General features: G+C 57.1%; 1 protein-coding gene and 1 pseudogene across 9 annotated transcripts in view; one reads left to right on the top strand and one right to left on the bottom strand.

Moving 5' to 3' along the window:
- The window catches only part of MTA1 (metastasis associated 1), a 57,747-nt gene that overhangs the window by 1,396 nt on the left and 40,422 nt on the right, over nt 1-15,929 (top strand). The window lies entirely within an intron of this gene.
- On the bottom strand, nt 10,415-13,640 carry LOC118145046 (eukaryotic translation initiation factor 3 subunit C pseudogene; annotated as a pseudogene).

Below are 15,929 nucleotides of genomic sequence, written 5' to 3' on the forward strand. Positions count from 1 at the left end.
GGGATCAGCCTGGGTGCGGGGTCCCTCGTGGGAGGGGCCTGCTCCTCCTTGTTCTTTCTCCCCACCTGGATACCCCCTTCCAGCCTGACATGAGGGCCAGTTTCTCACCCTGGTACAGAGGATGCCTACTGCCTGGCTCAGCTGGGCCTACTGCGCATGGTTTTGGGATTGGTCCCAAGAAGAGCCCTTCCTGCCCCCACCCAGGATGGGGGTGGGGAGTGAAGGCGGCTTTGGACTCTAGGGCTGGGGCTACCTGGACCCCGGCTCATGCCTTCCCAGTGGCGAGTGGCTGCGTGCTTGGCCTTCAGGCCCCCCTGCCTGTCAACTTGGCACCAGCCTGGCCGCCCCCTCCACCTTCCTGTGCCTTGGTTTCCCCTTGGTGTGGGTGAGGACCTTGTGTCTCAGCCGTCCTGTGCCCAGTGGCTGAGAATGCCAGGGCCCTGCTCATCCCGTCGCTGAGCTGCAGCCCCTTTGGGTGCTGCACAGGCTTGGGAGGAGCCCTGAGTGGGGCTGCGTGACACTCTGTCCCCCGCACCCTCTGTTACCCCATGCCCACAGGCCCGTCCTGGGGCCTCACTGACCCAAGTGCACCAGTGCTGTGAGGGTGGGTGGACTGGACCCCGAAGCTGCTGCAGAAGGGCCCACTGTGCCTGGCAGAGATGCCGCTGCTCTCTTCCTGGGATGAGGAGCACGGAGGTTGGGTGCCGTCTGCTGGCAGCACAGGCAGGCGTGGGATCCGGCTGCTTCTGTGTGTGCAGTCCGTGGTCACTGTGGCCAGGGTGTACTCGGGGCTGTCAGGCCCCCCGTGTGGCTGCCCCGAGGACGTCCTCTCCCTGCTGGCAAGACTAGGGCTCCCCCTCTCTGTCCTGATCATCCTACAGGAGAAGCGGCATTTATGCCTGGCTTCTGGACGGGAATCCCGGCTTTGGTCCTGCGGTCCTGGCAGGGCCCCGTGGTGGCAGTGGGCTGGATGTTGCAGGTTGGCTTCCTGTCTTGGTGCTCACTCGGGGAGGGGGCATCTGGATTCTTGAGCCCCTAGGCAAGACAGAGGAAGGTGTGCAGTGTCTCCTGAGTGGCCTTCGTGTGTCTGTCGCCCGCTGCCTGGCATGGGCCCTGTCTGGGCGGCCAGCCCTGGCCTGTGGGAGCTGCCTGCAGGGACCCAGCCTGGGAAGGGGCTTGCTCCTGTGTGCCTGCAGGGACCTTGTGCATAGAGGCGCCACATTTAGCACAGAAAAGTACAGGACGCCCAGGCAAATTTGAGTTTCAGATAAACAGAAATTTCTTAGTGTAAGTATGTCCCAAATATGGCCTGAGACATGCTTATCCCAGAAGATTCTTATCTGACGATCATAGTTAATCTGGGCATCCCACATTTTAGCTGGCAGGCTGCTCCAAGGCCCTGCCAGGTCGGGCTCGCTAGGGGAAGGTGTGGCGGCCACAGCAGTTTTGTGCCAGCTGAGCTGGCTGAAGCAGTGAGCCGGCAGGGAACAGGGCCTGTTTCTTCCTCGCGGAGTGCCCTGGCCACAGACTGAGGCCTGTGTCTGTGCCTGGGCAAGGGTGGCGGCGTCAGGGTTCCCTGACCTCTGTTCCTCAGGGGTCGTCAGTCCCAAGGGCTGAGGAAGGCTTGGAGCCTGCTGTGGGAAGAGGGGCCCCAGGGCGCGGGCGGAGTGTTTCTTCTGTGAGTGGAGCATGAAGATGTGAGATAGCCTGCAGAACAGGACAGCGGATGTCAGTGCCAGTGAGCGGCTGCGTCTGTTCACGCGGGGCCCTGCGTTTCGGCGCGCAGGCCAGCACTGTTTCTTTTCTTCCTTGCGAGGGGTTCGCGCGCCGTCTTTTGGGGTTTATTTATTTTTGGAGGTGTCTTGCTCTGTTGCCCAGGCTGGAGTGCAGTGGCTCGATCTTGGCTCACTGCAACCTCTGCCTCCTGGGTTCAGGAGATTCTCCGGCCTCCGTAGCTGGGACTACAGGCGCCTGCCACCACGTCCTGCTAATTTCTGCATTTTTAGAAGAGACAGGGATTTCACCATGTTGGCTAGGCTGGTCTCGAACTCCTGACCTCATGATCTGCCCTTCTCGGCCTCCCAAAGTGCTGGGATTACAGGCGTGAGCCATCATACCTGGGCTTTTTGTTTTATTTTATTTATTTTGAGACAGAGTTTTGTTCTTGTTGCACAGGCTGGAGTGTAATGGTGTGATCTCAGCTCACCGCAAAAAGTGTTGGGATTAGGCATGAGCCACCATGCCCAGCTGTTTTAATTTAAATATAGGTCAAGGTTGGGTGCGGTGGCTTACGCCTGTAATCCCAGCACTTTGGGAGGCTGAGGCAGGTGAATCACTTGAGGTTGGGAGTTCAAGACCAGCCTGGCCAACATAGTGAAACCCCATCTCTACTAAAAATGTAAAAATTAGCCGGGGATGGTGGTGCACGCCTGTGGTCCCAGCTACTCAGGAGGCTGAGGCAGGAAAATCACCTGAGCCTGGGAGGTGGAGGTTGCGGTCAGCTGAGATTGTGCCACTGCACTCCTGCCTGGGTGACAGTGCTAGACTCCCATCTCAAAAAAAAAAAAAATTTAATGTAGGTTGAAAAGATGGCACAAAGCGTCTGCCCAGCAGGGCCGGGGGTGCTGTCCCGGTATCTGTGCGGTCTGCATGGAAGCGCCCGTCCCTGCGGCTGGTCTTCACTGGGCTTGGGGGTGCCATCACCTGCGTGCTGTCGGAAATGCCACTTTTGCTTTTTTGTTCTAGTGAGTTTAAGCTTCACTGCTCCATATACTTGCCAGTGGGGGAAAAAGTAAACTTAAAAAAAGCTTCTGATTTGTAAAGGACTACAGCCAGTACCCCACCCTGAGTACTGGGTGCATGCAGTCCCTGGGCACCTGCTGCCCCTTGGGCTGACTTCTGGGGTCCCGCCCATCTTTTTCCAAGAAGGCAGGGAAGATCCCTGGAGACTGCCATCCCTGAGAGCAGGATGTAGAAGTAGCTGGGGCCCAGGCATGGGGCTGTCCCGCTTGGCCTATGAGGATCGGCCTGAGCACTGTGGCCCTGGCTCACTCTCCAGCAGGGCGGGCTCCTGGGACCCTCCTGCTTCACCCACTGAGCACTCCTGCCTTGCTCCAGGGCGGGCTCCTGGGACCCTCCTGCCTCACCCACTGAGCACTCCTGCCTTGCTCCAGGGTGGGCCCTGGGACCCACCTGCCTCACCCACTGAGCACTCCTGCCTTGCTCCAGGGCGGGCTCCTGGGACCCTCCTGCCTCACCCACTGAGCACTCCTGCCTTGCTCCAGGGCGGGCTCCTGGGACCCTCCTGCCTCACCCACTGAGCACTCCTGCCTTGCTCCAGGGTGGGCCCTGGGACCCTCCTGCCTCACCCACTGAGCACTCCTGCCTTGCTCCAGGGCGGGCTCCTGGGACCCTCCTGCCTCACCCACTGAGCACTCCTGCCTTGCTCCAGGGCGGGCCCTGGGAACCTCCTGTCTCACCCACTGAGCACTCCTGCCTTGCTCCGGGGTGGGCCCTGGGACCCTCCTGCAGGACCCACTGAGCACTCCTGCCTTGCTCCGGGGTGGGCCCTGGGACCCTCCTGCCTCACCCACTGAGCACTCCTGCCTTGCTCCAGGGTGGGCCCTGGGACCCTCCTGCCTCACCCACTGAGCACTCCTGCCTTGCTCCAGGGTGGGCCCTGGGACCCTCCTGCCTCACCCACTGAGCACTCCTGCCTTGCTCCAGGGTGGGCCCTGGCACCCTCCTGCAGGACCCACTGAGCACTCCTGGCTTGCTCCAGGGCGGGCTCCTGGGACCCTCCTGCCTCACCCACTGAGCACTCCTGCCTTGCTCCAGGGTGGGCCCTGGGACCCTCCTGCATGACCCACTGAGCACTCCTGCCTTGCTCCAGGATGCGCCCTGGGACCCTCCTGCCTCACCCACTGAGCACTCCTGCCTTGCTCCAGGGCGGGCTCCTGGGACCCTCCTGCCTCACCCACTGAGCACTCCTGCCTTGCTCCAGGGTGGGCCCTGGGACCCTCCTGCCTCACCCACTGAGCACTCCTGCCTTGCTCCAGGGCGGGCTCCTGGGACCCTCCTGCCTCACCCACTGAGCACTCCTGCCTTGCTCCAGGGCGGGCTCCTGGGACCCTCCTGCCTCACCCACTGAGCACTCCTGCCTTGCTCCAGGGTGGGCCCTGGGACCCTCCTGTCTCACCCATTGAGCACTCCTGCCTTGCTCCGGGGCGGGCCCTGGGACCCTCCTGCAGGACCCACTGAGCACTCCTGCCTTGCTCCAGGGTGGGCCCTGGGACCCTCCTGCCTCACCCACTGAGCACTCCTGGCTTGCTCCAGGGTGGGCCCTGGGACCCTCCTGCCTCACCCACTGAGCACTCCTGCCTTGCTCCAGGGTGGGCCCTGGGACCCTCCTGCCTCACCCACTGAGCACTCCTGGCTTGCTCCAGGGTGGGCCCTGGGACCCTCCTGCATGACCCACTGAGCACTCTTGGCTTGCTCCAGGGTGGGCCCTGGGACCCTCCTGCCTCACCCACTGAGCACTCCTGGCTTGCTCCAGGGTGGGCCCTGGGACCCTCCTGCATGACCCACTGAGAACTCCTGCCTTGCTCCAGGGTGGGCTTGGTGTCTACTTTTGGCCTTCCATGTTTTTTTTTGAGACTGAGTTATGCTCTGTTACCCAGGCTGGAGTGCAGTGGCACAGTTTCTGCTCACTGCAACCTCTGCCTCCAGTGTTCAAGCAGTTCTCCTGCCTCAGTCCCCTGAGTAGTTGGGCTTACAGGCATGCGCCACCACGCCTGGCTAGAGATGAGGTTTCACCATGTTGACCAGGCTGGTCTCAAAAGTGCTGGGATTACAGGCGTGAGCCACTGCACCCAGCCCCATAATGTTCTGAGAGAGGAAAATCTGACATTTAAGCTCAGATTAATAAAAAAGGAGCTGTTGGTGAGGGATGTCGGAATGAATGGTCCAAAGAAGCGCGTCTGATGCCTGACCCGCTGTGGCAGTGCCGTTCCCCTCTCCCCGCATGTGCGGGCTCTGGACGCCGAGACTGCTGCAGTGGCTCTCTGCAGGCGTCCTGCCTGGAGGTGGGTCCCCAGCTGCGCATCTGGACGCTGGTCAGCAGGTGACACTGGGATGCTGGGGTGGTGCCATTTGCCCTGCCAGGTGCCCGAGAGGCAGCCAGGGGAGCACTGGCTGCAGGGCCTCCCCCCTCCTCCAGCTGCACTTGGGACACTCTCTCCTGATTATGGGCTGAATCCTGCTAGAAACGGTGCCGGCCATTCCCCATGAGGGGCCACCCTGAAACCCTGTGTGGGGGGCAGCTTAGTCCCTACCTGACACTCCAGCATGCTGTCTTGGGAGCGCTGAATTGTGTTGTTTTTGAGACAGCGTCTCCTGTCACCCAGGCTGGAGTGCAGTGGCAGCATCACAGCTCACTGCAGCCTCCACCCCCAGGCTCTGGTGAGCCTCCCTCCTCAGCTTCCTGGTAGCGGGGCCCACAGGTGCACAGCATCACATGCTGCTCATTTTTATGTGTCTTTATAGAGGCTGAGTCTCACTGTGATGCACAGGCTGGTCTCGAACTCCGTGTTCTCCAAATGGGCTTTCCTGGTTTGCTGCCTGGGCTCACTGCTTCCCGGGGCTCCCGTGTCACTGGTGTCCCCACCCCCACCGTAGCTGGCCTGCTCTGTTCCTGTCCCACTGGGCTCATGTCTGAGCGTGCAGACTGGGGGATCTTTGTGGCAATGGGGCTGCCCAGCACCCCACACCCCTACACCCTCCTACACCCCCCCCACCCCACCAATGTGACCCCTGCACCCCCGAGGCCAGGACCCAGGCTGTTCCTGCTGGGCGGTGTGGCGCATCTCAGAAGTCTGTGGTGACCTCTCCTCACAGCCTCCCCGGGGCGGCCTTGGCACTGCAGCACTGTGATCCAGCGTGGTGTGGGCTCTGCTGCTTTCTCTGCCTGGACGGCCCTGGTGGCCTGAGGAGCTGAAATGCCCCCTTCCCCTAGAGCCCCCTGCAGTCAGGGCCTGAGCTCTGTGGGTGCCATCAGGAGGGGGGATCTGCAGACCCATGCAGCTGGGGGGCCCCTGGGGCATGGAGGGGCCCATGTGTCCCTTCCCGTCCATGCCCTGCCAGTCTGTCCTCAGGGCAGCATTATCACGGAAGGAAACCGGGACAGTGACAGCGGTCCCTTGTACCAAGCACACCTTAAAAATGAACCTATGGAGGCTGTCCCCATCCCTGGCTGCCGGATGCCCCTTGGACGCTGGGGCTCTGGTCTCCGACCCTTTGTGGACTTTGTGGGGACAGCGATGGAGGAGGAGGATGCCCGAGGATAGGCTGGGCACGAGGCTGTCAGTGCCCGGGTTTTACAGATAAAAACACAGGACATGTCTGCAGCATTTGGGATGGGCTCACATGGAGACCCGGCTCCCTGATGGGGGCGTTGGGGGCTTTCCCAGTGACTGTTGCTGTTTCCTGGGCCCCCATTTCTGACCATGGCAGACCCAGCGGTGGTGTGAGCTCAGGCGAGTGGGCTGCACCCTGGAGGCAGGGCCATGGGTACCGCCCTGCACGCAGCTCCTCCCGCTCAGTGATCTTGGGGGCTGTGTCTGTTCTCCAGTTCTTTTGCGACCCCGTCCCCTACTTGCTAAAACGTATGTGTAACCCTAGAATTCACATTCGTGTCGCTTTTGCAGCCATTGGTGGGCACACATAGGCCGCTAAAAGCCCGAACTGCGTGGTGCCCAGGTGCCTGTTGGGGTGAGTGAGGGACCTTGCCCTCTGCTGGTGCGCCCGTGTCGGGAGCAGGTCGTCCTTTCTTGGTCTGTTGAGGGCCACGCTTCTTGCATTTGGGGCTCTTGCCTATGATTTTGCTCTTCAGATGCCCCGGGGAGGTGCTACAGCGGGTGTCCCTGTGCACAGGTGGGCTGTGACGGGTCCACGGACAGAATGCGTGTTAGACGGGCTCTGCTCCCGTGTGGGTTCAGTGTCAGAGAACAGCAATACTTATTATTTAAAGTCCTTTGACAGAAATGCAAAATAATGCTGTTGTGTATTGACTGGTAGCTGAAAATGTGACCAGAGGCTCGTAGGCACCTGACCCCGTATTTCCTGTAGGAGCAGAGGTTTGGTGTTCAGCAATTCAGTATTAGCGGTGACTTTATAGAACGTAATTACTGCAGATAATGAGAATTGACTCTGTGGGTGTGTGTATTTTTTTTTAACCTGAAGTCAGGTTTAGGCTGGGCACAGTGGCTCCCGCCCGCAATCCCAGCACTTTGGGAAGCTGAAATGGGCAGATCACTTGAGCTCAGAGTTTCAACCTGACCAACATAGCAAAACCCCATCTCTACTAAAAATACAAAAAACGTTAGCCGGGTGTGGTGGTGCCCGCCTGTAGTCCTAGCTGCTTGGGAGACTGAGGCAGGAGGCTGAGCGCTGGAGGCAGAGGTTTCAGTGAGCCGAGATCGCACCCCTGCCCTCCAGCCTGGGTGACAGAGCAAGACCGTCTTAAAAAAAAAATCAGGTTTATTGAGGTACGCGTTACCCACGGAAAGCCGCTTGTGTGGGGCCTGTGGTTTTCACTCATGCAGCTCTTCTCACCTGACGTGCTCCTCCGGTGCCCTTTCGTAGTCAGCCGCCTCTCCTCCCCCGGCTCGCAGCCACACTGGCCTGTTTTCTGTTCCTGCCGTTCTGCCTTGTCCAGAGTGCCACAGAAGTGGCCTTGCCCACTATGTGGGCTTTTGTGTCTGGCTTCTTTTTTTTTTTTTTTTGAGATAAGGTCTTGCTCTGTCACCCAGGCTGGAGTGCATGGTACAGTCATGACTCACTGCAGCCTCCACCTCCCAGGCTCAAGTGATCCTTCCCCCTCAGCCTCCTGAGTAGCCGGGACCACAGGTGCACGCCACCACACACAGCTGAGTTTCTCTGTATTTTGTAGAGATGGGGCCTTGCTATGTTGCCAAGGCTGGTCTTGAACTCCTGGTCTCAAGCGCTCCTCCCACCTCACGCTCCCATAGCTGCCATGGCCAGCCTTGTAGTAATTCTTGAAATCGAGTACTGGGAATCTTTGTTCCTCATTTTTAAAATGGTTTAACCTGTTCCCGTTCCTTGGCATTCCTTTACAGGGTTTAGACTTGGCTTGCTGATTTCTACAGAAACCAAAAAGAGGTGGTTTTGTTTGTTTGTTTGTTTTTGAGGGGCCCCGGGCTGGAGCGCAGTGGTGTGATCTTGGCTCACTGCAGCCTCAGCCTCTTGGGCTCAAGGGATCCTCCCCACTTCAGCCTCCTGAGTAGCTGGGGCTCCAGGCAGATGCTACCATGCCTGGCTAGTTTTTTATCTATTTTTGTAGAGATAGAGTCTCACAATGTTGCCCAGTCTGGGCTCAAACCCCTGGCCTCAAAGTGCCAGGGTTACAGGTGTGAGCCGTCGTGCCTCGCCTCACCTTGCACTTCTATGTGACAGGAACGGCTTCCTTCCTTTCACTTCATGAGCCAACTTCTGCGGGCTTCAGATGTTTCTCTTGCAGCCCAGAACTGAAGGGCGTTGGGGCCTTGCCTGGCCGAGGCTTTGGCTGAGGGAATATTGTGTGTGTTGATCTCCCCCCGGCCCCTTCCCTGTCAGTACTCAGGCTGTTGACCTTCTTATCATTCTTGGCTTCACTGGAAAGGCACGTTTTCTTTTGTTTTGAGACGGAGTCTCTGTCGCCCAGGCTGGAGTGCAGTGGCACAGTCTCTGCTCACTGCAGCCTCTGCCCCCGGATTCAAGTGATTCTCCTGCCTCAGCCCCCCAGGTAGCTGGGACTGCATGTGTAGCACCACCATACCCAGCTCATTTTTTAGTATTTTTAGTAGAGATGGGGCTTCATAATGTTGGCCAGGGTGACCTCCAACCCCTGACCTCAAGTGATCCTCGCGCCTTGGCCTCCCAGAGTGCTGGGATTACAGGCCTGAGTCACTGTGCCCAGCCAGGAGCAGCACTTTTAACTTCTTTTTTTTTTTTGAGAGGAGTTTCGCTCTTGTTACCCAGGCTGGAGTGCAATGGTGCGATCTCGGCTCACCACAACCTCCGCCTCCTGGGTTCAGGCAATTCTCCTGCCTCAGCCTCCTGAGTAGCTGGGATCACAGGCACGCGCCACCACGCCCAGCTAATTTTTTGTATTTTTAGTAGAGACGGGGTTTCACCATGTTGACCAGGATGGTCTCGATCTCTTGACCTCATGAGCCACCGCACCCGGCCAACTTCTTTTGCTTTGATAGAGTGTTGCTCTGTCTCTCTGTTGCCAGGGCTGGGGTGCAATGGTGCGATCTCAGCTCACTGCAACCTCCACCTCTCTGGTTCAAGCAGTTCTCCCACCTCAGCCCCCGAGTAGCTGGGATTACACACACCACCATGCCCAGCTAATTTTTGTATTTTTAGTAGAGATGGGGTTTCACTATGTTGGCCAGGCTGGTCTCGAACTGCTGACCTCAAGTGATTCACCCTCTTTGGCCTCCCAAAGTGCTGGGATTACAGGTGGGAGCCAGCGCGCCCGGCCCACTTTCGGTTTCTTTCAGGAACTGTCCCTCTGCATTCACAAATTGGCTACCTGCTTGGTGCTAAAGGCCTAGCTTTCCATGAGGTATCTTGGCTTTCGACATGCCTTCCTCACTAAGCTTGGTCATTGATTTCCAGCTTTTGTTCCAAAGTGAGAGATGTGTGGCTCTCAGCTCTTCCCTTCGCTTGACTGCATAGACGCCGTGGCAGGGTTATTAATTGGCCCAGTTTCAGTATTGTGTCTTAGGGAATCGGGAGGCCCCAGGAGACGGAGAGAGAGGGAGGGATGGCCAGTTCCTAGGGCGGTCACAACACGCCGTCTATGAATTCAGTTATCAGATGGCCATGGCTCATGGTCATAGCCACGACATATCATGACAGCAGTAGCAGCAGGGGTCGCTGGTCACAGATCACCGTAACCAAGAGAATAATGGCTAAAAAGTTGGAAATACTGAGCGAATTACCAAAACGTGACAGCGACGCGTAGTGAGCTGTTGGAAGAATGGCACCGAGAGACTTTGCTCGATGCAGGTGGCCACGAGCCTTCAATCTGTAAGAAACGCACATCTGTAAAGCGTCCCCAGGCTAAGCACAGAGCCCGCGTAGGTCTGTTTGGGAAATAATTGGCATCTAGACCAATCTTGAGTCCTCTCGTACAGGGACTGGCAAACTGGCCCACTGCCTGTTTGTGATGACTCATGAGCTAAGAATGGGTTTTACATCTTTTAATTGTTCAGAAGAAATCAAAGGCAGAAAACTTCATGACACATAAAAATTATGTGAAATTCATATTTCAGTGCCCCGGAATACAGTGTATGGGAACACAGCCCCATGAATGGGATTCTGGTGATTCTGTGGCTGCTTTGAGCCGCCGTGGTGGGGTTGAATATCCGTGCCAGGGACCGGAAAAGACAGACTGTTTCCTACTCTCACACATTCAACACAGAACACTTCGCCTCTGGTCCCTGGAACGTGTGTGTCGTCGGTTATCCAGCGGACGCCAACTGGATGTCCTATGATTTAGCGCAGTGTTGACACTGCTTCCCTGGAGAGAATATTACTTCTGCAGCTGAGTGGCTGAGTCTCACAAGACTGTCCTCTCTTTTTTTTTTTTTTCCCGACTTTAAATAGACCTTTAATAACTGGGGTGTGGTTTAGGACTTCAAGGTTGGATGGTCTAGGCGCAGAGACAGTGGGGAGCTCAGCAGGCCGTTGGGACTGGTGCTGGCGGTAGCCGCCGCGGCGCATGTAGCCCTCGTTTTTGCGGTAGCCGTCCTTCTGGTCTCGGAAGTAGCCGCCGTAGGTGCCCTGCTTGTGGTCAAACACCCGCTCGTTGTTCTCCACCAGGCGTCCCAGCTTCTCAGCCGGCTGCAGAGCCAGGTTCTGCTGGGCAGTGGGCTCTGTGCGGCGCGTCGCCACTGTCGGCGTCGGCTGGTCCAGAGAGGCCATTAGCTCCTCATTAATGATCATCTTGCTGACGATGGAGTGCACCGTGGGCAGATCCAGCTCGAACATGTGTGACAGCGTCTCCGTGCTGACGGAGTCGTAGACACTGCTGTAGGTGAAGAGGTGGGTCCTCGGTGACTCTTCCAGGATCTTCCTAACCAGCATGGTGCGCACTTTGTCAGCCTTGGGGAAAAGGTCCCACACTTTCTTATTCATCTTCTCATTGATGATGAAACTGGCAGGTCTTCCAGTCACCCATCTTCATGGCCTTAGAGGCAGCAACCACAGGTTCCCTTATGGACTCAGGGGGACCCAGCAGGGGCTGCCACTCGCCCACGCGTAGCTGGTGGTGGAACTGCTTGCTGATCATGCGTCAGTGGGCATCGCTCTCATGTGCGGCCATGTAGGGGATCTGCAGGAGCATGGCAGACACCAGGTAGACACACCCCAGCAGCTGCAGGTTGATGTGCAGGTGGAAGGGGGACCTGCCAGCGCCGCTCCACCTTCTCCTGCTCCTGGTTGCGCTCCTGCAGGCTGCACAGCAGCAGGGCCTGGCCCGGAAGCTCCTTGGCCCGGCCGCTGGACTGGATATCCAGCAGGGCGTTGTGCGCGTCCTTGGTGAGGCCTTGGCGGAGGGCACAGGTGCCCAGCTGCACCGTTGTGCGGTTGTGAAGGTTCCACAGTGGCGGGTCCGCGTGCTGAATGTTGCCCTGCAGGTGGCTCATGAGCATGAGGTCGCGGGCCTGGTACCAGCGGGAGCGCAGAGCATGGTGGTAGATGCGGCAGAGGATGGCGCATATGCGGATCCGGTCTGTGCGGTCCTTGGCGTGGATGTACTTGCACCATCTCTCCATCAGCGCGGCCGAGTCCTCACCCTCATTTTCTGCCTGATCTTGCTCTGACTTTGAGGAGCGCTCCGGCGGGGTCGGCTGCGGCTGATGGGCCTCCTAACCGAACTCGCAGTGGGTGTGCAGGGTTCGCAGCAGGTGGATACGGCAGACCTCCTCAGCGGTTCCCTTCTCCTCCAGGTAGTGCTGCACACGCTCGATGATGGCGCAAACCTGGGCCTCGTCCTTCAGGTGCTCCACGTACTCTTGGGAGTGAGGATCAGTATTTTGCATTATTTTGGTGAATTCTTCATCCATTCGTTCCACTAGAGTTAGGATGCACCCACAGACACGCAGTGGCTGGTCAGCATTGTGCAGGTTCTCAGTCTCTTCCAGAATATTCTCTCCAACAAAAATGTTGGGATTTGCAAGCAGGATGTCCATCAGCTCGTTGATGCAGTCCAGGCACTTCCCCCACATCTCTGGCTCCGTATAGGTTGCCAGGCTGGGGTCGTAGTCATAGTGCGAGGCGATGATACGGAACTTACCTTGACGATGATCCCGTCTCCCAGGTTGTTTCTGCCGCAGTCTGAACCAGCAGTGGTGGGCAGGACGATCAGTTCCCGTCTTGCCTTGTGCCTGTAGGATCTCATTCAGTCTCTTGATGACGACAGCATGGCTGATCTCCGTTCCCTTGGCAAACATTTTTGGGTTCTCGTTGACCAGGGACACTCCACCCCGGATCCTTTCCCACTCCCCGCCTTCATCGTCCTCCTCCTCCTCCTCATGCAGGCGCTGGGATTTCCTGCCATGCTTCTTATGTTTGTCCTCCCGTTTCTTCTCCACTGCCTTCTTGTCCTCATCTGTGTCTGTGGTGGGCGCCTTTTTAAGAAATCTTGAGGCCAGTGCGGTTTCTTTCCCTTCTTCATCCTCTGAGTCAGAATCGGAAGATGTGGAGCCTGTGTCCCAGTCTTCACCATCTTCAGAATCTTCTGAGTCCTCATCTTCATCCTCCATCTTTGTGAGGAACTTGCGACTCTCCCCAGAAGGAGCATCCGATTTCTTCTCCAAGAAAGTCGCAATACTGACTCTGCCCTCACCGTCACCCTCACCCTCATCTGAAGAGCCTTCTGAATCCTCCTCATTCTTCTCAGCATCTTCATCTGCAAACTGCTCGGGGTTCTGCTTGGAACTTGTGATACGGGCCCCAAAATCACGGTTGTATTTTCGGATCTTCTGGCGCAGGGTGCTCAAAGCCTTGGCGATGTTCTTGTTCTTCTCCTTCTTCTTCTTCTTCCCTTCCTTAACTTCCCAGAGCTCATTAAGATAGTCCTCTAGGTCAGCCAAGATGTGGATATAGAACCAGGGGACACCTTCTTTGTCCGCACTGCTCTTGGCCTTCCCATATGCTTCTCCCAGGGGCTCAGTCTCTTCCAGGCACTTGGTGACATCACGAACCTTCATGGCATTATGAATGCCATAGATAAGCTTGGTCAGCTCCTCAAACCTCTTGCCCTTGGCACTTCAGACAACTCTCTCGGTATCTTCTTCATCCTCGCTCAGCAACAATGGCTGTTTGCCATAGTTGCCTCTGACAGGTTTGGTGACGAGGTCCTCCCCAGACAGGGACAACTCAGACTTGCTGTCCGAACCAGTGGTGAAAAACCGCGACATGGCGACGGTGTGGAGGTGCTACAGCCGGCGCTGCCGGACCAGCTGAGGTCTCTAGTCACACCGCTAGAGCCGGGACAGCGGAAACGCCGAAAGAGGACTGTCCTCTCTTGTAATGCTAATCCCAAACCCCAGGTTCTGAGCTTTTCACCAACTGGCTGTAAATCAGTATTCTGAGAACCCCCTCTTAAGGTTGGATTAATTTGATAGAGCATCTCAGAACCCAGGGAAATGCTAATGTTTAGTGGCTTATTATATATTTTTTGTTTTTTTATTTTTATTTTTTTTTGAGATGGAGTTTCGCTCTTGTTACCCAGGCTGGAGTGCAATGGCGCAATCTTGGCTCACCGCAACCTCCGCCTCCTGGGTTCAGGCAATTCTCCTGCCTCAGCCTCCTGAGTAGCTGGGATTACAGGCACGCGCCACCATGCCCAGCTGTTTTTGTATTTTTAGTAGAGACGAGGTTTCACCATGTTGACCAGGATGGTCTCAATCTCTTGACCTCGTGATCCACCCGCCTCGGCCTCCCAAAGTGTTGGGATTACAGGTGTGAGCCACTGCGCCTGCCCTTATTGGCTTATTATAAAGAAGATTCCCCAGGGCATAGATGAGCGACCTGATGGAAGAGATGCATAGGGCGAGACGGCAAGGATGGCTGGAGCCTCCAGGTCCTCCCCTACCCACCTCCACTTGTTCAGCTGCCTGGAAGCCCTTCAAATCCTGTCCTTTTGGGTTTTCATGGAGTCTCCATTACTTAGGTGTGATTCATACATCATTGACCGTTGGGGATCAGTTCAGCCTTCAGCCCTGTCTCCTCCCTGGAGATGTCCCAGGGGCTGGAATTCTTAACCCTGTGATCCTGTCTGGGTCTCTCTGGGTACTAGCCTCCCATCTTGAAGTTATCTAGGGCCCCGCAACCACCAGTCATCCTATTACATATAGAAGACACTCTCATCACTCCAGAGTTTCCATGGGTTTTGGGTGCTGTCTGCCAGGAACCAGTGACAAGACCACATATTTCTTCCTTATGATATTACAAGGCCTGAGTGGCCATGAATCTGCTGCTGGTCAGCCCACTGTAGGACACACAGAGGCAGACAGCGCTCCACAGACCACGCTGAGGCAAGCACAGCTCCTCAGCCCACTGGACTGCGCGGAGGCCGGCGCAGCTCCTCAGACCCAGAGATCACACAGAGGTGGGCGCAGCTCCACGGAAGAGGCGGGTGCAGCTCCTCAGACCCAGAGACCATGCAGAGGTGGGCACAGCTCCACGGAAGAGGCGGGTGCAGCTCCTCAGACCCAGAGACCATGCAGAGGTGGGCACAGCTCCTCAAACCCAGAGACTGCGAGGAGGCCGGTGCAGCTCCTCAGACCGTGCAGTGGCAGGTGCAGCTCGTCCGCATCTTCAGTGCCACCGGCATCCCCAGTGCCACCCGGATCCCCATAGCTCCACTTCCCACTGTGTGAAATCAAGCGGAGAGCTGACTGAGTGGAGCCCCCACCTCCCTTTTTTTTTCTTTCTGAGACAGGGTCTTGCTCTGTCACCCAGGCTGGAGTGCAGTGGTGCGATCTTGCAACCTCTGCCTCCTGGGTTCAAGCAATTCCCCTGCCTCAGCCTCCTGAGTAGAGATTCCCCTGCCTCTCTCCTCAGGTGAGATTACAGGCGTGAGCCAGCACACCTGGCTAATTTCTTTGTATTTTTAGTAGAGACGGGGTTTCACCATGTTGTCCAGGCTGGTCTTGAACTCCTGACCTCAGGTGATCCATCTGCCTGGGCCTCCCGAAGTGCCGGGATTACAGGCGTGAGCCACCACACTCGGCTCCGAGCAGGGCCCTTCTGAGCTGCAGCGGCAAGTGCGCCATCTGCCTGTGCCTGGCACGGCAAAGCGTCGCTGTGGTCCGGTGACTGCTCTTGTGCTGAAGGGGTGCGGTGCACGTGGTATCAGCACAGTTCTGAACTCCAGTCCAGGACAGGCGATGCTCAGGCGTGTTCGAAGAGTTAAAGGGAGTGTCTCATCACAGCAGAACTTTACAAAGATAAAGATGAAAACGAGGATTCAGTCGATGTAGGTTTCCGCGTGACCGACTTAGCCCGGCAAGGAAAGCGCTTATCAGCAGTGAGGAAATCATGTTTGATCATCTCAGCCAAGGAAGCGTGTCCAGAGGAAAGAAACCTGCTCAACACGATTAGTCCCACAGAGAAAACCGTCGCCGGGAGCTGAAGACATTGGGAGCCACGTGAACAGGCAGGAAACGGCATCACTGGGATAAGTTTCCCTGGATGTCCGTGAGTCAGCAGACGTCACTAATACCGCTCAGTTTATTCGAGGTATCAGTAGTGGGTTCGGGCTGGGCGTGGTGGCTCACACCTGTAATCCCAGAACTTCAGGAGGCCAAGGTGGGCGGATCACCTGAGGTCAGGAGTTCGAGACCAGCCTGGCC

Source organism: Callithrix jacchus, chromosome 8 (assembly GCF_049354715.1).
Source record: "Callithrix jacchus isolate 240 chromosome 8, calJac240_pri, whole genome shotgun sequence".
Lineage (NCBI taxonomy): Eukaryota > Metazoa > Chordata > Mammalia > Primates > Cebidae > Callithrix > Callithrix jacchus.